Genomic DNA, 24,511 nt, shown 5'->3' with positions numbered 1-24,511 from the left:
GCTTGGCAAAACACTAGAGGGCACTATTGCTTTCTTTTACACCAGTTTTAAAAGTTTGCTGTTTTTAACCCAGAGGAACAAGAGTTTTCATTTACCGTATGTACAAGTTAGAAACATACAGTATTGAAGTCAGTGTGGGGAAAGGCATGCTGGTATAACGGAGACCTACAGCATTTGATATTCTCTATTGAAGGTGTAAGACACATGTAGGAAATAGAGAGATTGAGGCTGTAACCTTGTAAAATTTAAAGGTAAAGATAAAGGACCCCTGACAGTTAAGTCCAGTCGCGAACAACTCTGGCTTGCGGCGCTCATCTTGCTTTACTGGCCGAGGGAGCTGATGTTTGTCCGCAGACAGTTTTTCCGGGTCATGTGGCCAGCATGACTAAGCTGCTTCTGGTGAACCAGAGCAGCGCACGGAAACGCTGTTTACCTTCCCGCCGGAGTGGTACCAATTTATCTACTTGCACTTTAACGAGCTTTTGAACTGCTAGGTTGGCAGGAGCTGGGACCGAGCAACGGAAGCTCACCCCGTCATGGGGATTTGAATTGCCAACCTTCTTATCGGCAAGCCCTAGGCTCAGTGGTTTAGACCACAGCGCCACCCACGTCCCCTATAAAATTTAGCTTTGAGTAAATGTCATCGAACTACGTCAGAGTAGATATGCATAGGCTTGTGCTGTGAGAGAGACGACCGCAAACACACTGCTACATGATCAACCATCCCATGCAAAGCCACCTCTGCAGACTACTACTTCTGCAGCTCTGAGCAAAAAAAAAAAAAAAAGCCTCTCCAAATCCCCCAACCTATTTGCAAGTGGCAAAATAGGTTTAGTGATGGATTCCTCCCCACCCCCACAGCTGAGGTAAGCATCAAAGAAAATTCTGCTCTGCAAAACTGGCATCCAAAATTCTCTCCTCTATTTGGGGACAAAGGAATTGTGAGTTTGAGGTTCTGATGGAAGTTGTAGTCCAACAAGATCTGAACATAGGAAGCTGCCTTATAGTAAGTCAGACCAATGAACCCTCTAACTCTATACTGTTGTCCCTGACTGGCAATGGCCCTCTAGGGCAGGGGTCAGCAACCTTTCAGTTTTCAGGATAATATGTTAGTCTCTAAGACAGGGGTCAGCAACCTTTTTCAGCTGTGGGCTGGTCCACCGTCCCTCAGACCATGTGGTGGGCTGGACTATATTTGGAAAAATATATTAATGAACAAATTCCTATGCCCACAAACAACCCAGAGATGCATTTTAAATAAAAGGACACATCCTACTCATGTAAAAACACACTGATTCCCAGACCGCCCGCGGGCCGAATTGAGAAGGCGATTGGGCCACATCCGGCCCCCAGGCCTTAGGTTGCCTACCCTTGCTCTGGGGTCTGAGGCAGGAGCCTTTTCCAGCCTTCACTGAGCATGCTAGGGATTTATTTTTACTTATTTAGATTCATAAACGACTTAATCACAAAACTCTCCAAGTGATGTGCATAATAGAATTACTGATAAAACACAGCTAAAATCCACAAAATTATTTTAAGAGTTACATAAAACAATAATCAATAAAACACAGGTAAAACTAGTAATACTTTTAAAAACAAATATTGACAACTAAATTACATTGAACCTGGGACTTTTTGCATGCATAACATATGCGCCAATCCCAGAGCTATAGCCTTTCCCCCTTAAGAGCTATGCTCCTTCTCTGGAAGACATCCCCTTGGCTAACTGTGCTCTAAGGTAACCTTCCCCAACCTGGTGCTCTCTAGATATTGCTGAGCTACAACTCCCACAATCTGTGGCCATTGGGCAGGCTCAGTGGGGCTGATGGGAGTTGTAGTCCAAAACATCTGTAGGGTACCAAGTTGGAAAAGGATGTGCAGAAGCCAGTTTTCCACAGTGGCAAGATGAGCAGCTGGTCCTTTCAGGAACATACCTGATTTCGAAGGACTGTCTCTTAGCCTTCAAAACATTTCAGCTCATTGTGTGTGTGTGTGTGTGTGTGTGTGTGTGTGAGTGAGAGAGGGAGGGAGGGAGGGAGGGAGGGAGGGAGGAATAGATCACTGGGAAGAAGAAACAGAGAAACCACAAATATTTACCTTAACTGACATGAGGTTTTGCAGATACTTTAAAGCTGCTTGCAGAGAACATCCAGGGGTAGACACAAACAATTGGGAATCCTTGTAGATGATAGTGATTCCTAATGGTTAGACAAAGAAGCAAGTCATTGAAGATGAACCATAATAAGCAGCAGCAAAAGCACACCATTTGTCTTTTAACCCTCAGCTTGACTTTGAAAGGATAGCCATTTTGCTGGGGCAAATTAAAGAAATAAATGTAATTTATGTAATTCTTAGTGCATTTCTCCTGAGCCAATGTGGCTTTCAGATTCCATCTCTCTCTGAGAGGCTGGATTGTTTTGCTCTTGCTCTCCTGAAGTTTCCACGCAGAGCAATGAAGCCCAGACATGTGTTACAAGTATATCTTGCAGTTCCACCAAATCTCCTTAACTGATTTTTCTTCTTTGTGTATAGTACAAAAGGAAGTTAGCTGTTAGTTACATATTACAGGCATATAGGAAATTGATGAAAACTTGTGTGCTAGGTTCTAGGAGATCTCAGCTTGCTCCTTGTTACTGAAGTAGCAGTTGCCATGGTAAATGCTAAGCACATGTTACTAATGGTACCACAAAGCTCTTCTACACAGAACACTTTTATACTGTATGTAAAATCCAAGTTCTTCCTGCAGAAAGCAAAGTTATTACAATTTTCTCAGATTCGTGGGGGCAGCTGCTCTGCTTTTCATTTTTAAAATACCTATTTGCTATGCATTTGCAGTGCTTTTATTTTTTAAAAAAGAAAAGGTGCACAAGTTACATTTCAGTAAATTACACTTTCATGGCATGTGCCAAAGATGTTTTAAGAGAAGGGAAATGACTTCTGTTTATACTGACTATTGACTTTAATTCAACCATGCTTTTGAACATTTTGATCCATTTTTAATTAAAAGGGAGAAAAAATCATTAAAAGGCAAAAAACATGGAGAATCACTCCTGTTGTTATTTGTCAAAGCAAAGCTCAATGATAGAGCCAATACATTTGAGAGTAGTGGCCTTGTCACCTGGGGAAATTCAACGGTCAATCTGCTGGCTTCCCACATTCTAAGGAAAAAGCTATTCTTAGATAGGAGATCTCAATCTCTGACAACACCTGAAATGTAGAGTACAAATGCAACAAACAAGTTTTTGTAAACACAAACGTCACACAGATATGCTCAGCCAGTGTGACTTAATTTGCTTCAGCTCTATGTTTGGGGTGCTCTGTTGGCTGCAGCTCTACATTGCAATTGTGACAAACTTAGGTTTGCTTATGTAAGTGGAGGTGAGGAGGGGAAGTGCCTCAGTTTTTCACTGGTATCTTGGCTCACAGCAGACTTTGTATGAAAGGATGAGTCTCTTGGGCACTTTCCGTTTGCTCCTATTTTGAGCCACCAAGAATACGTGGAGCCCAACTTTTTGCCTGCGACTTGCTAGTTTAGTGGAAACTTCGAAATGGCTTCCATGCCCAGCAGCTGAATTTAATTATTTAATTTGATTTGCTTTGTTATAAGTATTTATAATCTATCATTCACCCAAAGGTCCCAGGGTGTGCAAATTACTGTATATCTTAACCATACTGTCACTTGGGACTTCAATCTGCAGATTTCCCTAGATTTTGTTGCAATCCCCAGTGCAGATGCTTTGACAGTGGAGAGCATGGGGAGATCCTTTTCAATGCAGAGAAAATAGAGTGAAAAATTGCTTGAGGCTCATGAGGAGCTGTGATATTTTACTCATGTGGAGAGGAGGGAGAAAGGGAGCATGCTGTAGGCTGTAGAATATTCCCAAACTGAGATCTGGTTTTCAAGTTTCTCCGATTAGGACCACCGGGATACCAAACAACTTTTCCAGTATTCTCAGAGATTCATATATAGCCTAAGGTAATTTTATAATGGCCATCAGGCTTTAAAAAAAAATGTTGTCAGGGTTTGATTATTGACACTTGACATTTGGTATCTGATTCTATTTGATAGGAACTAATATTTAATATTGGATCTTCTACTTGATATTTGGAAGTCAGTATGGCCACAATTCAGGCTTTTCTGCACATATTAAGAAATGGCTAGAAGGGCTCTGTTCAGGGATCTTCAGCAACAAGGCAACAGAAAAGCAGCGCTCACGCCATTATGCTGATGATGTTGAGAAGTGACTGTAACACTCCCAGAAAGGATGAGCTCTTTGCGTCTATTTAATTTCCTGCTAAAATTAAATCATATGCAACTTCCAAGGCTATGTTTATGTGCATAGATCAAACTAGATTAAGTGCTTGGTGTTACAAAACTGCTCAATTCATCCAATTACAGAGGTTTCTCGGTACTATGTTGATGGCATGGTACTAAACTGGAATATAAGCAATGCCCCAGGGACATATTATTTATACAAAGAGACCTAACCTCTTTGGCCAATGTTAACCAACATCCTGATATAGAAAGAGAATATTCCTTGGAAAACTCTTTATTGGATTAAGCTAAATTTAATTTGAAGGGGGGGGGAGATAATTAACAATATTTCACATGGTTTTATTATGTATTAGATGTATTTTATAAATAAATAGGCCTCTCCTCTCTTCAACATGATAGCTACTTTTGAAAAGCTATAGATACAGGCCTGTTACAAGTGTGTACCTGTAATGATAACAGGTCTGATGTTTTATTTTTTATTGCTGAGAAAAAGAAGATTATGTGAGCTATTATTATTTATTACATTTGTTAGTCTCAAATCTTCCATTTGGGAAAGGTGATTGAGCGAGTGGTTGCTGAACAACTCCAGGCACGCCTGGAAGAAGAGGACCATTTGGATCCCTTCCAGTTGGTATTCAGGCCTCATCATGGGACTGAAACTGCCTTGGTCACGCTGGTCGATGATCACCGGCGGGCTAGGGCCATGTTCAGAAAGTGGTGGTGGGGGATGAGTGTTCAGACCCCTGGGCTCTCACTTATGGGGTGCCTCAGGGTTCTGTCCTCTCCCCCAGGCTAACAGATTGAGGTTGAATCCTGTTGTATAAATGTAATAGCCATATCTGTCCTACTTTTGCCTATGGCCCCAGCCACTACTAGCATATGTCCCTTGCAAGGTCGCTCAAGAGGCTGTAAAAAGTTTCCACCTCTACCCTACAGGAACTACAACTAAATCCAGGTAGGATCTTCCTGCTCAGAGGAGGGTCCCATTGTTGGCCCTAATTTCTATATGGGAATCAAGAGGGGGCCAGTGGAGACAGATACAGTAAACCTCCTCATACAGTATACCACCAAGGAAAGTGCCTCACTTGTAAGGATTCCAGATTTATGGGGGCAAATGCATTCTGGCTGGTTCCACCTCTCACCCCCAAATTAACCCCACAATCCTGAGAAAAGAGATGAAAGGGTGTTCAAGCAGAGTTTTAGACCACAAGGAACAAGACTTTTGGGGAAAGGGGGTAATAGCCAAACACATTTTTTCTTGATCAGGGCCCAGCTGATGTTCCAGGAAGGAGTTGAGTGGCAGGGTTAGTTAGGGGGCCAGAACTAATGCAAGTGGTGCATAGACAATCCTGGTGTACCATCTTATCTGTCTCAGCTCCATGTGACTCTATAGCTGGACAGCTTCCTGCTCTCTTAGCAACCTTTTCTGACCTATTGGAAAGCTCCTTGGTCTTGCTAGTTAGAGGATAATTTAATCCACCCACCTGTGTTGGCAAATGCAGGACAGGAACAAATCTATTTTAGTCACATTCCAATCTAGTAGTTGGCTAGTGAGTGATATTCAAAAGTAGCTTTACATACTGTTACACAGTATGCAAGCTTAGATACTTTATTCGTTGTTTTTAAATGTCTGAGATACTATGTACTTTATCGTCAAGGGTTTGAAACAAAAGAAAAATCAGTTCTACCAAGATTAAGAAGATAAATGCTGTTGCAGAAAGAAATGGGGATATTTGCTCCTCCCTTTCTGCATGCAAGAGAGTAACACACCTACTACGAGAACAAAAAAGAGAGAGTTCTTTTTGAAGGCTTAGGCTGTGCATGACATACACAACTTTGAGTTATTAACCCCACGGAGAAATTCCACTTGCCATATTCCACACATATGTACCACCCCCTTCAGGGGCTCTGCTCATAAGATTAATGACCCTATGGACCCTTTCCTTTCATGTACTGATTCTGACAGGAGGCCCCATGCAAACACCTGAAGGTACAGGTAGTTCTGTATAGGTGAACAGGCACCCAATCAGTGACACACAGTCATACCTCGGGCTAATATACTTCAGGTTGAGCATTTTCAGGTTATGCTCCACGGCGACCTGGAAGTAATGGAACGTGTTACTTCTGGGTTTCACCACTCGTGCATGCGCAGATACTCAAAATGACGTCACACGCATGCAAGGAAGTGGCGAATTGCGACCTGTGCATGTGCAGACGCAGGTTGCATTCGCATCCAGAGGTAACACTGTATTTGCCATTCATGCAAATCATTCTACACATATCATTCTATGAGTGGGGGCTGCTGCGATCTCTCCTCACTTTTTTCATCACATGAGTGGGACACCAGAAGAGGAACTATAGTCTTCTCTTCAGGACCAAATCCCAGAAATCTGATTCTTCCTGTTTGCAACATAAGCCAATTGCACAGGGCACTGGTTGGCTGACCCCTGTGATGTGACATGTTCACCCCCTGCCCCCAAGCAGTTTATCTAACTATTGAAAAGGTAGTTATGACTACAAACCAAAACCAACAAACCTGAGCAAACATGCAAATGCAGGAAGATGGAGAGGCCACCTGAAGCTCAGGTGGAAAGACATCTGTATTAGTGCAGAGTTCGTTAATCAGTTCACCTGCTAGAAGGGCTATTAAAGTCAGTGAAAAATTGGCCCGGAGCTTTTGGAGAAAGAAGAGTGAACGTTGATTTTAAAGTGTATCATGATATAACCTAATTGCCAGATGAGTTGTCAGTTCTGAAGCTAAGAATACCACAAGAGGTCAGGCTAATGCAAGAATATATAATTTACACACAGAGATTTCATGCAAAGCAAAGTATGTATATAGAGAATGATTAAAATGAGAAACATAGGAAGCTGCCTTCCACCAAGTCAGACCATTGATCCATCAAGCTCAGCATTTTCTACACTCCTGCAGCTCTCCAGGATTTCAGATCAGGGTTACCCCCAGCCCTACCTGACCAGCAAGAAAATCCTTTTTCTAATAACATGCACTTTACACAGGACTGCCCTTGAAAAACATTTGAAAACAGCAGCCCCCCCCCCCCCCGAGCAGCAAACAGGCTTTTAATAGGAACCCAAAATTCTGAGTACATACCTCTGGTGATGAATGATATTTGATGTCTTCATGTTGGTTTCTGAGTGCAATTCAATCCCTGACACTGATCTTTGAAGCCTTAAACAGCTTAGCCACATGTGGTCTCCTTGTCCCATGTAAACCTAACCATAATGCTGATTTCTTTAGGAGGGGCTCTGCTCCAAGAGATGCCACTATCTGAAGAAAGCTCGGCAGCATCAGGAACAGAGTCTTTTCTGTAGTGGCCCCCAGATTTTGATTTCTCAGCAGAATTCATTTGGTTCCTTACCTTCCTGTTGCTACAGGTGAAAACAATTCAACTTGCTTAAGCTTTTGAAAGGGCAGAGGAGAGTTTATTTCCCTTTCTCTTTTAGTTGTGATATTTACCCCTGACCTCAGCTTCAGACCTAAATTGCAACATAGTAGAACTGAGTCTTAAAAGAAAAAGGCAAAATATCGGTGCATGGAGTTAAAGTTGTAAGCTAGAAGAAGCATATGGCTAATTGTAGAAGATGTTTACAGCTCACATGACATTAAAGTTAAGGTCTTTACTTGCTATTTACATATTCTTTGGAGCATGAATGATCACGTGCTTTTGCTCTTCTCTGAAGAGCTTTTGAATTTTAGAATAATACTAATGCGAACATGCTTGATCTTTTCTACAATTAATTCAGAGTGGAAGAGGTGAAATGAATATACAGCTCCTGCAGCCAATAGATTAGTAGTGGGAAACTCCCCCCCCCCCCCGTTGAAGGCCACATTCAGGCAGTAGGTGGGATCACAGCTGACTCTGTGCGTGAAACTACTAAGCAAAGATCACAAAACTCCTACCATTGGAGATGGTACTTGGAAGCATCTCAGCAATTTCTCCATATTTGAGGACTTCCACATTCCCAGGTTAGAATGACTGATGTCCCTTTTTGCTTGTTTAAACTTTGGGCACATGTGGCCTGGTTTCATCTATGGAGCAATTTTTATTTTATTTTATTTATTTTATTTTATTTTAAATGAAACTTGTTTGGGGCATGGTATGCTTTGCTTGTTCCAACTTATACTGAATGATATCACCTACACTGAATACAGGAGTGCAGTAGGGAAGTAGACAGGATGGTTAAAAATTCTCCTGGACCCTAGGAATAAATGAATAGTAAGCACACTTCCAAAGCTAGAATTTAAAGGAAAAATGCAGCACTTTTCTTAGGACTTAAGGAAACTATTTTCTTGAAGTTCAGAGACTGGAGATCAAATCTGGGGCAGTGATAACCGCTGCAAGTTAGGTATCCAGTTCTGACACTCTGCAGCCACACTTTAATTGCCTGCCATAAGTTGCTGTCACCTGCTGCCATGTCGATTACCAGGGAGCAAAAAACATGTGTGTGACAGCACAATGTGTCATTCTGTTGCCGTGTTCCTCTTTCCCACCTCCATTCTCACCTACCTAAGACCAAGATAATTATGTGCAGAACAGTTTTGGTTTGCTGTGGAAAGTTCGGGTGATACAGATGGCAATGTTTTTAAAAAATGATTCCATTCAGTCCTGTGAAAGATATTTCTTTTGCACTCATCCTTTGGTGAATTCGTTTAATGGTTCAAGTAATTTCCTCTCAGTGAGGATAAGCTGTCAGACTCAGAGAATCCCTAACACAATTTTGGCGCCAATGAAAAGATTATTTGATCACCCAGGCAAGATGGTTGTTTTATAGATTCTCAAAAGGGAGGCACGGTGGACTGTCCTCATGCTGCACATGCCCCCCCCAAAAAAAAACAGGCATACAAAAACTGCCTTAGAATGGAGTAGTAGTTGTGATGTTCTAGTCAAGCACTTTTGTACTTGAATAATGCATCCCTTGAATCAAGCAGGCCTCCCTGCCTTAGGGAACCTTTCTAGCTTTCGCTTCATAATACACCACGCTCATCATGAGGTGGAATGGGAACGTCCAAGAATGTTTGGAGGAATCTGCCTGAGGGAAGAGGTTGCGTTAAACAATCTTCGGGGACCTTCCTGGCCTGTGAACCGTTCCATAGCATTGACAGGATAATTTGAGAGGAAGCGAAAGATCTTCAAGGAGCTGACCAAAATCGCAAGGAAATATCAGCCCTGTGTATTTGGGATTTCAGAGTGCTATAGCCGACTACAGCATCTTTGTGACAAATTGATTTTAATTTAGCATGAGATTTCATGGGCAACAGCCGACACAAGCAGTTTTGTCTTCAAAGCATCTAAGCAAGAAAGTTAACCTTGTTCTGTTTGCTTCCCCAAGGGACTGCGCTACTGCTTTAAGGAGCTTCTTAACTAATGCTGCCGTGTTTAGAATGTGCCCAAGGAACAACATTCATAATTTACTTATGGTCTGCAACTTACAGAAGTGGAAAAAACCATCACCTCTAAAAGAGATTGCCAAATCCTGATTTCTGCTTATGCGCATTTTGTTCATGATACTTTTCTCCTAATTTTCTTCAAAGAGTCCAGAGATAAAACCTACTCTTACTATTTTTTAGGTTTTTAGATTTCAAAGTACATTGTGTTATCTTGGAAAGATCCTTCACACTGACCTAAGGCTAATGAGCAAAACACATCCAGATAACAAACTGTCAGGCTTACAAAAACAGGCTCGCAAACAGTTGCAGAACACGAGTGTTAATCAATAGCTCTCGCTGGTTGAACTCAGAAATTGCTCAGTTAAAGAACCTGGGAAACTTTTGTTAAGCCACACTTTTTAAATGTATTTCCGGGTGCTTCCAGGTGGGTGTTTCTTGTGGGATAGGCACACTTCATGCATTATTATTTTTTGTAGGCTTCACATGACATCATTGCCATCAAAATGCCAGCCTGGATTTCCCCCATTTTATCTGGATTTACTCTTTCTGCAGATAATTCAACGCTAACACCACACCCCCTAGCTGCTGTTGTGATGACATTTGAACAACCCATTTGCAATATGAAACCCCCACCCGGAAATGCCCCGGGACAGATGACATAGGTATAGTCATATTTTCATTTAACATTTCTGTTTTGGTTTTCGTGTATTTCATAAGGCTAGTTGCCTGGGGAAAAACAGAGGATAGGTGTGTGTGTGTGTGTGTAACTAGCTGAGGGCGAGAGCGTTCTGGGCAGTCATGGCAACTGTTGCCAAGGGAATCGGAATGTTGGGAAAGTGACAATGGGGCAGTTAGGCAGGGGAAGGGGGAAGAGAAGAGAAGAGCAGGAAGGGTGGGCTAGGAAGGAAGAAGAAAGTGTTGCTGTGAGTTTGTGAAGCACATTCAGTGAGGGGACCCTGCAGCCAAGTTCCAGGTGTGGTAGATAGAGGCAGGGAGGAAAAATAATGGCAGGAGAGAGAAGAGCTGTAAGGTGAATTGGGATTTGGCTAGCAGCGATGCCAAGGAGCTACATCACATTCACAGGAACAGCCAGGGGACGTCACAACATCCTAAGGAACTGGACTGGGGGAAATGACTGCAGTATTAGTTTATTGCACAAGACAGGATTTGGTATTGTAAGGGCATTTTATGCTGGAGAAAAGTTATTCTGTTCCTCCTTTATAATAAAAGTCATTTTAACAGACGTGGTTTTCGTCGGCTTCCAAATGCCTTTCTCCGAGTGTGAATTTGGAGCGTGATCTCCCACTCACCATCTCTTCCTGTGAGATTCTGACAATGAGACGAACGCTTGCTCTCTCGCACTCATTCACACATGATTGGATCAGGCTCCCCATTGATAGGAGAAATAAAATATGTTGCAGTAAAGTCATGCCTTTATCTCAGTGATGGCCAAACTTGGCCCTCCAGCTGTTTTGGGACTACAACTCCCATCATCCCTAGCTAACAGGACCAGTGGTCAGGGATGATGGGAATTATAGTCCCAAAACACCTAGTTAAATAAGGTGTCTATTTTAGAGGTGTGGACTTTCCAAGATGCATCATTTGCTGTTTTGACAATGTGCTGTACACAGGCTAGTGTACCAATATGGCAAGAAGCACAATAAAAACGAATTTATAAATATTTGGGGTTTGAAACTTGAAATAACAATCACAGAATGAGTCAAGCATTATTTTGAGAGAGATCATATTTGCCAGATTGCTATTTCTAGTTCATCTGGTCTGCATGTGAAAGCTATAAATTTCAGTGGAACATACTTTTATCAAAGAAATCTACCTTTCAAACATATAAACGTATCATCTTGTAGGCATTAGCAAAGAAAAAGATGCTGGTAGAAGGGGCGCGTATTTCCAGCTGTCCAGCTGCAAATAATCTGAATTACACTTTCATCCTGAGCAAGGTGGAAAATGCAACCCCAAATAATCAGCTTTTTTCATTTGCAGACTTACAACACTTGTTCAGCTTGGAAACAACTTTGCAGATAAATAATGTTTGGAAGGGACAAGCTTCTTCTCTATAGGATCTTTGATGGGTCAACTGACAGCACATTGTTTGCCATAATCTCCAAGGACCCTAAGAAACCTGTCTGGTTGCATGACAATATTCATGTGACTTGATTAACTAAGATCTATTGGATTCAAGTAGTTTGCTCAAGAACATAGAACACATAATAACTTTCAGCATAAATGGTCAAGGTCACACCAGTAAGTCCTACAACTGATCCATTACATGCATGCCCTAGTGCAGTGCTCGGGAACCTGTTGTTGCCAGTCTAGTTTAATGCAGTTCTCTGGGACACTGCAGGTTCACTATAGCTGCCCAGTTCACCACCTTGCGGTCATTTCTTCTCCTGTTTTGTGAATGTGAGAGATAGGGGTAGAGAGGTAGAGAAGATGTAGCTGCTACACAATAAGGCTGGGTGAAAAAAACTTGGCAGGAAACTGAAGGGTTGGGGAATCCTGGGGTGGGGAGGGGGGGCGGTAGAAAGGGGGAAATGGAAATGGACAAAACAATGGAAGGAAAGCCAACTGCAAGCAGTCACTTGTAATCTGTGTTAGTGGAGGAGGGCAAGGCAGTATGAGAATGTAAACTGGATGGAGAGAGGGAGGGGGAGCAGAGAAAGGAGGAGAGATATGGGGTGTAAGTGAGCAAATTTGCTATGCAATCCTGCAAATTGCCCACTTTGGGCTCTCATCCTGTACAAGTGGCATGTGGCCTTTGACAGATTACTTCTGAAGGAATGGGTGACCAGTAATATAAGACCTACCATGAGCAGCTGCCTCTGACTCTCTGGAAAGTAACTGGGATCAAGCCTGGATCTTCCAGGATCAGATCCTATAACCTAGTTTTCAAGTAGTGCACAAACTACAGTTTCTTGGTTCAGACCTCACAAGGTACTGTAACTTAACAAACCACAATATAGATGTCAACATCAAGCAGCTTGAATAGAATATATTTTCATGAAACACCTTGATTGAAGACACTGCACAGTTGGCCAAAACTTCTATTTATAAGTTACTGTTTTACAGACTTCTGTTTTAAAGGTGAACTGTGGAATCATTTTACTCCCACAGGAATACAAAACCTCATAAAATGTTAATATAGCCTTGGGAGAGTGGTGTTTCTAACAACAACAACAAAATCAGTTGGTTGCAGCCACACAAATGGCATCAGAGAGAGAAAGAGTTAAAATATAATGGGAAGTACAGTATGAAGATCTGAAAAAGCATATTCCACAGAAACTGAGAAGCAAACAATTTTTTTTTTGCTATTGTTCTTCACCCTGCTGCAGCTGTCCTTTTGTCCTTTTGATTCCTGCTTTCTTCTTGTCTTCCAGGAATGTATCATGTGGTGGTGTGTTTACAGAATACTTTTGCCCTTTTGTATTGGTTCAGATAAGTGCTGCACAAACAATTCTTCATAGTTACACCAGTATTACAACATAATGCTAGAACTCTGACTTCTCAGAAAACTTTCCTGCAACTTTCGTTCATTAGTGAAATATTGCAACACCTTCCATTTTGAACAAAGTTATGTGGCACATTAAAGATCTTTTTATTATTGTTGTGGCATAAGCCAGAGGTAGTCAATGTGATGCCCTCCAGATATTTTTGGGACTCCCACCATCCCCAACACTGACCATAGTGACTGAGGCTGATGGGAATTATAGTCTACTGCTGGCATAAGCTTTCATGGATGAGATTTCTTGACACCGGATGGACTCAAGCCTACAAAATCTTGTATCATTTAAAATAGTTGTTCTTTAAGGTGCCAAAATATCCTTTATTGATTTTGTTGTAACTAGGGGTGGACAAATCTGTCAATTTTGGTTCCCCCAATTTCACATTTTTCCAATCTTAAATTCTGTTTTAAGGGATGCAGTTCCCTTTCCCCTTGGGCAGGAATTTAGTGCTTAGGTGCAGCAAGTCAGACATGGAATCACTAGGATCTTATCAGTGCTGTTGGCACTTCTGTTTGTATTCAGATGACTACAAGAACTGGTTTTCCTGAGAAGATGGCTGCTAAGGTGGCTGTGCTAACAAGCTTGCCCTTCATTACTGCTCCAAACAAATCTGAAGCCCTTGCTGCTCATGGTGCCCTAGTTATCCTGAGTGGGGCAATGAATTCTGTGACTTGCAGGCGGATGAAGATAGCTAAAGACATCTGTTTTCTGGGTTCTGGACCATGGTCTGGTCTAGGGCATCTAATATTGCCTGAAAATGAAACTGGAAGCGGCATTATGCCAGAAAAAGTGAACCCTACTCAGTGTGAAGCCATAGCCATGGTGGCATCTCAGGTGGTGGGAAATCATGTTGCTGTTACAGCAGAGGCAGCTCTGGCCACCGTGAGTTGCCTATCTTTAAGCCCATGATTAGTGTTACTCTTTTAGAGGCATATGCTCTTGCAGCCCTGCCTCAGCTTCGCTTGTTATCCTTGATTTGTTTTGCATGTTGATTATTGATGTGGCTCCCCCTCAGATGAAGAGTAGAAGCAGACTGATTTAGAGATCTCTGACTGTCCTGCTGGATGAATGCATCACAATTGGCAGCCTTCTCAGATGCTTTTCATTAAGTTCCTTCTTGCTGTGCTTTTCAAGGATAGGCTGTGCCAGCTTCCAGCATCACAGGCCCACCTAAGGCACATTATCATAAGGATGGTCTAGTAATCAAATCAGAACTTCTCCAAGTCAATTTACACAAATCAGAAGAAAAGAAGCATACAAAAACTTGCCAAGTTTTCTCAAATGAGCATGCCATATTTGAGTGGGTTTCAGTACACTTTGATTCCCCGCGATGAACAATATATTCAGTACTATTAACAGTTCCTGGAAGCAGAAAACTTGTTTTGGCCATGGTATCTCCTAAGTGAGCTATAGAAAATAAATCTCTTTCAAAAAGGCCTGTCAGATATTAAACCAGAAAAGAATATTAAACCAGAAAAAGGGCAGAGGGAGGGAAAAAGAAAAAAAGAAAACATTTGACATCCTTTGGATTTTGATCCAAAGCATTTGGCCTATGAAAAGATTTCTAGGATTTTGTCTAGACTAGGAGTTAGAGACACATTCTTAGTGATATGCAGTTCCAGATGCTAAGTAATATGTTCTAAAAGAACAATATATGAAATGTGATCTTTTACATTTTGTATAAAACATACTAATGTTCTCTTTCCAAAAACAGTAGAGGCCAAAGCAGACATAACAGATAAGGCAGATCAAGGGGAGCAGAGGTGAGGTGGGTGCAGAGCTTCTGGAATGCCACAATTGTTACATCAAATGGTAGGCGAGAGGTGAGGCATGGGGTGCCGGTTTTGAGCATCACACAAGGCACCACTGAAATTTGAGACGTCAACGTCCACCACTGATGACAATGTGGAAATGTGTGAACATCTCACTTGTCTATTGAAAACAAGCTAATTTTTCAAGATACGTGTGTCATGGTATATGAGTAATTTTTTAAAAAACACATTTTTTGATATATTTTTTAAGGATCACAAAAATCCTTCTGGCGGCCATATATAGCCCATGGGTCCCAAATTAGTCACCTCTGTAAGAAATTATTGCTTTTTCTGAGAAACAGTTTCCTGAAAATCACATTTTAATTTTAGAATGGTTAAAGCTCCATAACATGCAGTATGTTTTCCAGACCCTGCTGACTAACTTTACATTGCTATAAAAAGTTTAGAGACAGATGAACTAGAAAAATCTAGATGAGCCTAGAAAATCATGGCCACACTACATGTTATGGTAGCTATATAGCTCTGTCTTTAACATTTCACCTCCCAAGAAAATCCCCTCCCCAAAGACTTTGCAATTTGTCATTAAAAATGACAGTGTATTATTGCTTTTAGTTTTTTGTTGCTTTACCCATTCCTATGATGCCATTCTGCACTGTGATGCCAAAAGGGTTTTTGTGTGTGTGCACCCCCTTTCCCCGTAAATAAAATAAAAACCTAAAAACACAACAATTCAAATAGGATACACACAGCTAATCAAAAAGCAGGACTATAAATCCCACTCCTTTAAAATAGGCCACAATATCTTTCAGAAGAAGGCCAAAATCCTGGGGGGAAACTAAAGTTTTTGTCTGGTACCTATAACAGGATAAAAATGCTTCTAGGCATGCCTCCCTGGCGAGAGCATTCTACAAGCTGTGCTAGGGAACACCAATGAAAAGGCCTGTTCTCATCTGTCATCCTCCAAACCTCTCATGGAGTGGGTGGATGAAGAAGGGCCTCAGATGAAGAACACAGGATCCAGCCTGGTTCATGTGGAGAGAGGTGGTCCTTGAGGTGTTACAGGGTTCCTGAGCAGCATAAGGCTTTATAGGCCAAATCCAACTCTTTGACCTGAGCCTGGAAACTAATTGGTAGCCAGTGTAGTCATGCCACAATTAGCGTTATAGGTTCTGATCATCTTTTTTTTTTTTAAAAAAAATATATATTAAAAGTTTAAGAATTAAAGAAAAAAAATAAAAAAATAAACAGTACAAATCAACACATTACAATACATATACATAAAAAAGAAAAGCATAAAAAACACAATACATCAAAACAAAAAGCAGAAACAGTTAAAAACATATCCAATATTTCCATATCTTTATCTTTCATTAACTTGTTTCATCGACCTCCTCACACCTCCCTTTTTGTATTCTAGTTATTAATTGTTTCAGCAAATCCTTTCCATCTTTCACTATTTTCTATCATATAATTATCATAATTTATTTTAACCTTATCTTACCATTAATACCCTAAAACTTATTTGTACTCCCTATAACATTTCTACTAAAGCCGTATAATTTCATTCCAACATTTTTCTAACACTCATTAATTTTACAACATTTCTCTAAATAAAATTAATTTTATGCTCCCCCCCCCCAATCCTCTTCCACCGTCTCCTCTCCCTGGTCTCGGATTCTGTCAGCCCTTTCTATCAATACCATATAGTCCATTTACCTGGTGAGCTTCTGTCCGAGGCTCTTAACTCTCTTCCCTGTCCCTTCTGCAGATCTTCTTCATATATATCCATGCACATTACTTTGTCTTCTGCTGATCTTGGTCTTAATTTCCTTCCTTTGGCACTGAGGAGTAGATCTCGGGGGAGCTCCAACCTAGCAATGTCTTTATTCCTTCTCAACAGGTCAGCCCACTCTCCATAGTCAGAACTAAAGTCCAAAAGATACTTCAGAGCGCCACTCTCCCCCTGACCCAAATCCAAGTCCCAAAGGCCAGAGCATCCCTGCATAGGAGGATCTAGCCAACTTTCCTTCTCCAATCCAAGCAGGGCTCCATCCCACCACTTCTGACTTTCTCTAAATTCAATCATAAAAGGCAACAGCTTATGTTCATCAAATTGCCTCTGGGAGGCCGGGGCTCCCTCCACTTGAATTACTTGCGATTCAACAACAACTTTCTCCTTCATCTTCTCCACAGCTTGCCATGTCAAAACAGATTCCTGGGTCAATTCCTGAGTAATTTCTGTATAAGTATTCCCTTTTTGTCCCAACTCGGTCAATTTTTGTCCCAAGTTGTCAGTTTTAGTAATCCTCACATCCATCTTCTCATGAAGCTGTTCCAATAAAGTACTTGTCTTGCAAAATGCAATCACTAGGGCTTCTTCTGTCGACATTCTTGTCCAAGGTCAAACTCTAGTTCTCACACTCTTTAATCTCTGCAGCTGGAAAATTCCCCAGCTCCACTCCTGCAACAGTTCCAAAAGCTCCCTCTAAAGGAAACAATTTCTATTTGTATCCATCCTTTTAAGCACAGATCCAGCCACCGAGCTAGTTTCCGTTCTCAGTTACTTCCCCCCCTCCTTTTTAAATGTAAAAGGAAGCAATTGAAACAATGTATTACTCTTATTTAACTATCTGTCAACATCGTTTTGTTCTCAGTCAATGAACTTTCCCAAAGCGTCAATCTTACTGACAGTCCGTTCCCAGGTTCGAAGCGGTGGTGATTTATCTTTCTTCACTCTCTCTCCTGCAGGCCTAAACAATAGAATTTCCCCCCTCTTCTCCTGCTTCCAAGGGGAGTTTAGTTATTTTAACCGATGGAGATTTAATCCTTTACAGAAAACTTTCCAGGCTTTAGCTTGCAACGTCTTTGCTTTACTCTATTTACAAAAGAGGAAGGCGGACTTCCTGTTTGAGACCTTCCCATTTCGATGCCAAATTAAGAAGTTTAGAAATCCAATTTTCCGTTCTACTCACGGGTAGTTGTTTAGAGTCCAATTGTCCACAGGAAAAAGTCAGCGCTCTCCGGCAACAGCAATGCAGCTTCACTCCGTGAAAGAAGCAGTCGATTCAAAGCACCGCGCCACTCACCCCACGTCGCTCCGGATCCCCGAAACCGGGTTTCCCCGCGAGTAGGGGAGGCGCAAAAGGTGCCAGCCGAATCCCACGTCCACAGGCTTCTCCCGCCTGTGGTTTTTAGTGGGTCTCCGCCTCGCTGTGGCGGTTCAGACCCTGTTTTCCACGGAGCGGATTCCTCCCGATCAGAGGAAATCCGCCATTGCCAGAGGCGCCAACCCGGAAGTCCTATAGGTTCTGATCATCTGACCCCATCAACAATCTGACTGCCGAATTCTGCACCAGCTGCAGTTTCCAAACAGCCTTCAAAGGCAGCCCAACATATGACCTGTTGTTGTTTAGTCGTTTAGTCGTGTCTGACTCTTCGTGACCCCATGGACCAGAGCACGCCAGGCACTTCTGTCTTCCACTGCCTCCTGCAGTTTGGACAAACTCATGCTGGTAGCCTCGAGAACACTATCCAACCATCTCGTCCTCTGTCGTCCCCTTCTCCTTGTGCCCTCCATCTTTCCCAACATCAGGGTCTTTTCCAGGGAGTCTTCTCTTCTCATGAGGTGGCCAAAGTATTGGAGTCTCAGCTTCACTATCTGTCCTTCCAGTGAGCACTCAGGGCTGATTTCCTTAAGAATGGATAGGTTTGATCTTCTTGCAGTCCATGAGACTCTCAAGAGTCTCCTCCAGCACCTTAATTCAAAAGCATCAATTCTTCGGCGATCAGCCTTCTTTATGGTCCAGCTCTCACTAACATATGACGTATTAAAGGATAACTGTCTTCCACCAAATAGCTGTAAAGTTATTATCTAGAGTTCTAGACGTATTTATAATTGTTTATTTAGTTGGGGTATTTTTTTATCATCCACAAAACACCACCTTTTCTTTGCTAGGAAGAAGCTGCATTTTCCACTTTTGCTTCAGTGAAAGTGTCTGTTGCTGCTTACAGTGTATATGGTCGTTTTCCTCCTAGGGTTATACTTTCCATACTGCAACATCATGCTGAGAGGCTGATTGAAGATCCAGCCTCCAACTTTATCACCCCCAGATGATAGAAAATGGAACTAGAATTTTAAACAGTTGAGGCAATTTTTTCCTTGGCTCTTTCTTGCACAAAAGATCACCCTTGTTCAATGCCTTATCCTCTCTCCTATTGTGCACTGCAGCCCCCTTTGCACACAGTTATCACAGTTACCCCCTTCACCCTCTCTCCTTTTTCCAACTCTCTCTTGCACTCAGATCATCCCCATTTCCATGCATCCTTCTCTCTCCTATTCTGCAGTCCCCTTTGTGCGCGGACACCCCCCCCATACTGATAAATGTTGCTGTATATTTAAGATGAATAGAGCCTGAAGAGCAACGTTGCCAGTTAGCTTAGAGAAGGTTAAATTCAGCTTATGTGTATTGTACATTGTTCCATATTGTTCCATATTGTAACTATGGAAAAATTGCAAATAAATAAATAAATCCTAACCTCATGTTGGGAAATATCAGTAAAATTGAACAAATTAACCCAAGTTTTATAAATAAATAAAAAATAAAAATAAAATAAAATAAAATAAAATAAAATAAAATAAAATAAAAATCTTATTTCCATGCCAGCAACTTAATTTGGAAATAATTTATATATACTGCATATATTGTTTACATTTTTAGTTTTGTGCTGTTGTTACATTAGAAGCTGGCTAGTGATTCTGGTGTTTTATGTGTTTGTTTCCGCAAAACGGGTCATACTAAATCTTGCATTCTATACAGTATTTCTTTTTCTGAGAAACTAATTTCTTTGCCATTTGTTTACATCTACAGTTCCCTCACAGTGGGCTGCCTGTGATTAAGCCATAGAATCATAGAATCATAGAATCATAGAGTTGGAAGAGACCACAAGGGCCATCGAGTCCAACCCCCTGCCAAGCAGGAAACACCATCAGAGCACTCCTGACATATGGTTGTCAAGCCTCTGCTTAAAGACCTCCAAAGAAGGAGACTCCACCACACTCCTTGGTAGCAAATTCCACTGTCGAACAGCTCTTACTGTCAGGAAGTTCTTCCTAATGTTTAGGTGGAATCTTCTTTCTTGTAGTTTGGATCCATTGCTCCGTGTCCGCTTCTCTGGAGCAGCAGAAAACAACCTTTCTCCCTCCTCTATGTGACATCCTTTTATATATTTGAACATGGCTATCATATCACCCCTTAACCTCCTCTTCTCCAGGCTAAACATGCCCAGCTCCCTTAGCCGTTCCTCATAAGGCATCGTTTCCAGGCCTTTGACCATTTTGGTTGCCCTCCTCTGGACACGTTCCAGTTTGTCAGTGTCCTTCTTGAACTGTGGTGCCCAGAACTGGACACAGTACTCCAGGTGAGGCCTGACCAGAGCAGAATACAGTGGCACTATTACTTCCATTGATCTAGATGCTATACTCCTATTGATGAGGCCCAGAATTGCATTGGCTTTTTTAGCTGCCGCGTCACACTGTTGGCTCATGTCAAGTTTGTGGTCAACCAAGACTCCTAGATCCTTTTCACATGTACTGCTCTCAAGCCAGGTGTCACCCATCTTGTATTTGTGCCTCTCATTTTTTTGCCCAAGTGCAAAAAATGTTGCATACCCAGTGTGACGCGGCAGCTAAAAAAGCCAATGCAATTCTGGGCTGCATCAATAGGAGTATAGCATCTAGAGCGTATGCAAGAGGGTATGCAAGAAATGTTGGAGGGTATGCATAGCCAGAGAAGATCCATTGAAATCAATAGACTTAATGGTCCACTCTTGATTATGACTTATGATGGTCTGATTTGCAATTCAAAATATACATATTCTGCTAGCTTGAACAATGAAGGCTCAAAAAACACAGTTAATCAACATATATCAAATAAATGAGCCTCAAAAGATCGTATTCTGGCATATTTTAATTTAATATATTTACCACATATATATTTTGTTGCAGTAGATATATCTGCATTGTCCAGAATTGCAGAATGAGCATTTTGTGGCAGTACCAGCTAGGGATGGCTGCTTTCCCCCCTCTCACATGTCACTGCTCCTCACCTCATGCTACTGATTTGGGCTCTACATTTCAAACACATTTAAAGCACACCATCCCTGCAAAGTATCCAGGACACCATGCTAGTTTGCTAAGGATTCTGGGAACTGTAGTTCCATGGATCCTTTTTTTGGGGGGGGGGTGTCCTTTGAATGTGCTTCGCATGTGCGGTGTGTACATAGCCTTGGTCCTCTTCATCAAGGTACTATAAAAGTGTGAGCTAATGTTCTAGAGTAGGCAGAGACTGGAAGCTCAATTAGAATTCTCACTCTGACCTTCTCACCTAATGCGTAAGGAGCCTATTACCCAGTTAATTCAGCAGGCGGCAGGGCAGCTTTATATTATTTGTATACTTCAGGGTAGATCTAATTGTAGTGGTAAAATGAAGTGGCTGGACTCCCATAGTACTTGTTATGTACTGAGTTGAATAGGATCCAAAATGCAGCAGTCTGATCGGTCCTAGAACAATAGGATCCAAAATGCAGCAGTCTGATTGGTCCTAGAACAATAGGATTCAGAATGCAGCAGTCTGTTTGGTCCTAGAACAATGCAGCAGTATGATAGGTCCGCAGGAGCCACCCAATCCAGCTCCAGATGGAAATGAATCCACAATCTGATTGGCCTACAGGAGAATCCCGGAATTAGCCAATCACGTGGGGCCCATTGTGTAAATAATGTATATAAATCAGACATCCTGGGGGAACTTCCATTCCTCCTCACCACTATGAGCTGAATAAAGAGCATGAAATCCACTCTTGACTCTGAGTATATTTCAGTACTCTACATAGTACATATACGACAGCAGCACACATGATCTTGGCCTCGTCTTGCTATTTTAAATTTCAGTGTCAAAAACATGAGAACAAAAACATATTTTGACAAGAGATATTCACATGCAAGACACTACTCCTCCTACATGTCCAGACTCTCCAAGTCTCCCTATTTCCCAGGGACTGGTTTCTGATCTGATCTTGAAATGTCCTGGTTTTCCTTAGAACATCCCTCATTGGATAAATGTTGGAGGGTATGGTAGGACGTCCCAATTTTCATTGGGAAATTTCTGGAAGGTATGAAGTTATGTGACCTCTGAGCCAAGCAGATAAGTAACTACACAACCTTTAGAAGACTTTTGAAGGCAGACCTGTATAGGGAAGTTTTTAAATGATTAATGTCTTACTATGTTTTGTATATGTTGGAAGCCACCCAGAGTGGTTGGGGCAACCCATCAGATGGGTTGTTGTTGTTGTTAATAGAAATGTTGGAGGGTATGCAAGTTTGCAGTTTTGTTTACATGGAGGGAATTCTCTATAGAGTTTACAGAGATCTCTCAGGGCTCAGTGAAGTACAAGGCAATGTACTCGGCTATTCTTGTTTGGGCCTCTCCTGCAACAAACATCCTGCTGTTCCTCTGGCCCCAGCTGCAGAGGTTGTGCTTCAGAGAATTGCACGTATACTGCACACCAGGGAATCAGGCTGATGGATAGCTATAAGAGAGAACTGTCAGAGGCCTAAGGAGAGCACATTGCGTTGCATACAATGATGTGCTCTCAAGATAATTCATGCATAGTCATTCTTGAACTGCAAAGCGTTAGTCTGTGATGACATTCATCTGAAAACCCTTTTGACCAATTTAGATGGGCCTTACACAGTAACAGATGGGTAGCCGTGTTGGTCTGCCATAGTCGAAATAAAAAAATTCCTTCCTGTAGCACCTTAAAGACCAACTAAGTTAGTTCTTGGTATAAGCTTTCGTGTGCATGCACACTTCTTCAGATACACTGAAACAGAAGTTACCAGATCCTTCTATATATTGAGAAGGTGGGGAGGGGTATTACTTAGAAGGGTGGTGGGAATCGGAGATTGGCAGATAGCTGAGATGAGCCTGTTGACGACTCTTAACGACTGTAATAGGTCTTACAGGAAACGGCAAGGGGTGAGAAGGTGAGAAATGGCTTAGTCATGTATAATGAGATAAGGATCCGATGTCTCTGTTCAGACCAGGTCTCTCCATTGTTTTAAGTTTGGTAATGAGTTGTAATTCAGCAGCTTCTCTTTCCAGTCTATTTCTGAAATTCCTTTGTAGTAGCTGTTTTACTACAAAGGAATTTCAGAAATAGACTGGAAAGAGAAGCTGCTGAATTACAACTCATTACCAAACTTAAAACAATGGAGAGACCTGGTCTGAACAGAGACATCGGATTCTTATCTCATTATACATGACTAAGCCATTTCTCACCTTCTCACCCCTTGCCTTTTCCTGTAAGACCTATTACAGTTGTTAAGAGTCGTCAACAGGCTCATCTCAGCTATCTGCCAATCTCCGATTCCCACCACCCTTCTAAGTAATACCCCTCCCCACCTTCTCAATATATAGAAGGATCTGGTAACTTCTGTTTCAGTGTATCTGAAGAAGTGTGCATGCACACGAAAGCTTATACCAAGAACTAACTTAGTTGGTCTTTAAGGTGCTACAGGAAGGAATTTTTTTATTTCTTACACAGTAAGTTTTGCTTCTTGGATCCACACTTTGTGCAATGCACCAAGCTTTGGAAGCTGCGCGGTCAGGAAATGCTTTAAACTTTACTGCAGTTCTGAGTCTTTGTGGCACCGTGTGAGAGAACCGGATCTCGCAGCTGTGTTTTTGTTCCTCTTTTATCTCTTTCCAAATGGCGTTATGTCTCTTCCCAGCTGCTCAGTGAGGGACAGTTTGAGGAAAGATGACAGCCATTACTAAAGGCTCTGGCAACAGTTGAAAGTTGAATTGAGATAGATCTTCAGAGCCCAACTACAAGCTTATATGATTGTCTTCCGGAAGGCTTTAGTTGCAGTGGCACTAACACTGGGATGAGACACTGTGACTGGAGAAGGGCTGTACCTTAGTGGTCCCAACTAGCAGGTCCCAGGTTCAATCCCAAGTACAAGAGTTGCCTGTCTGAAACACTGAAAAGTCACTAGCAACCAGTGTAGACCAGGCACTGGCAAACGCAGCACTCCAGATGTTTTGGGACTACAACTCCCATCATCCCTAGCTAACAGGACCAGTGGTCAGGGATGATGGGAGTTGTAGTCCCAAAACATCTTGAGGGCGGAGTTTGCCTATGCCTGGTGTAGACAATACTGAGCTAGATGGACCAAGGGTCTAACTTGGTAGAAAGCAGCTTCCTATGATCCTATGACTTGCAGGTAGGGTAAACCTCTCTAGCTGCACCCTACTTGCCAGAAAGCCACATCCCCAGGGACATAGCGTGTGGGGGGGACATAGCCCTGGATACACAATTTTGAGGGGGCATGAACCAGACAACCCGACACAGGGATGCCCACAAACAAACACAGAATGGGACAGAACGGGACAGAACAGCACCCAATGGATTGATGATTAAAGGCCAGTGAGACTGAAATGGGAAAGAATGAGCTCCTTAGCCCATCCCTCCT

The 24,511-nt window shown here is 42.0% G+C and overlaps 1 long non-coding RNA gene across 1 annotated transcript; it reads left to right on the top strand.

Annotated features, from left to right (window-relative positions):
• The first annotated feature begins 10,532 nt into the window (after positions 1–10,532).
• Positions 10,533–13,420, top strand: LOC308477476. The gene is made up of 3 exons (XR_013986580.1): positions 10,533–10,659; positions 11,688–11,948; positions 13,082–13,420. It is a non-coding gene; the product is annotated as an uncharacterized lncRNA (long non-coding RNA).
• The last annotated feature ends 11,091 nt before the right edge of the window (positions 13,421–24,511 follow it).

This window comes from Podarcis pityusensis (assembly GCF_964106645.2).
Source record: "Podarcis pityusensis genome assembly, chromosome: 5".
Taxonomy (NCBI): Eukaryota; Metazoa; Chordata; class Lepidosauria; order Squamata; family Lacertidae; genus Podarcis; species Podarcis pityusensis.
This window is presented reverse-complemented; position numbering and strand designations above follow the sequence as displayed.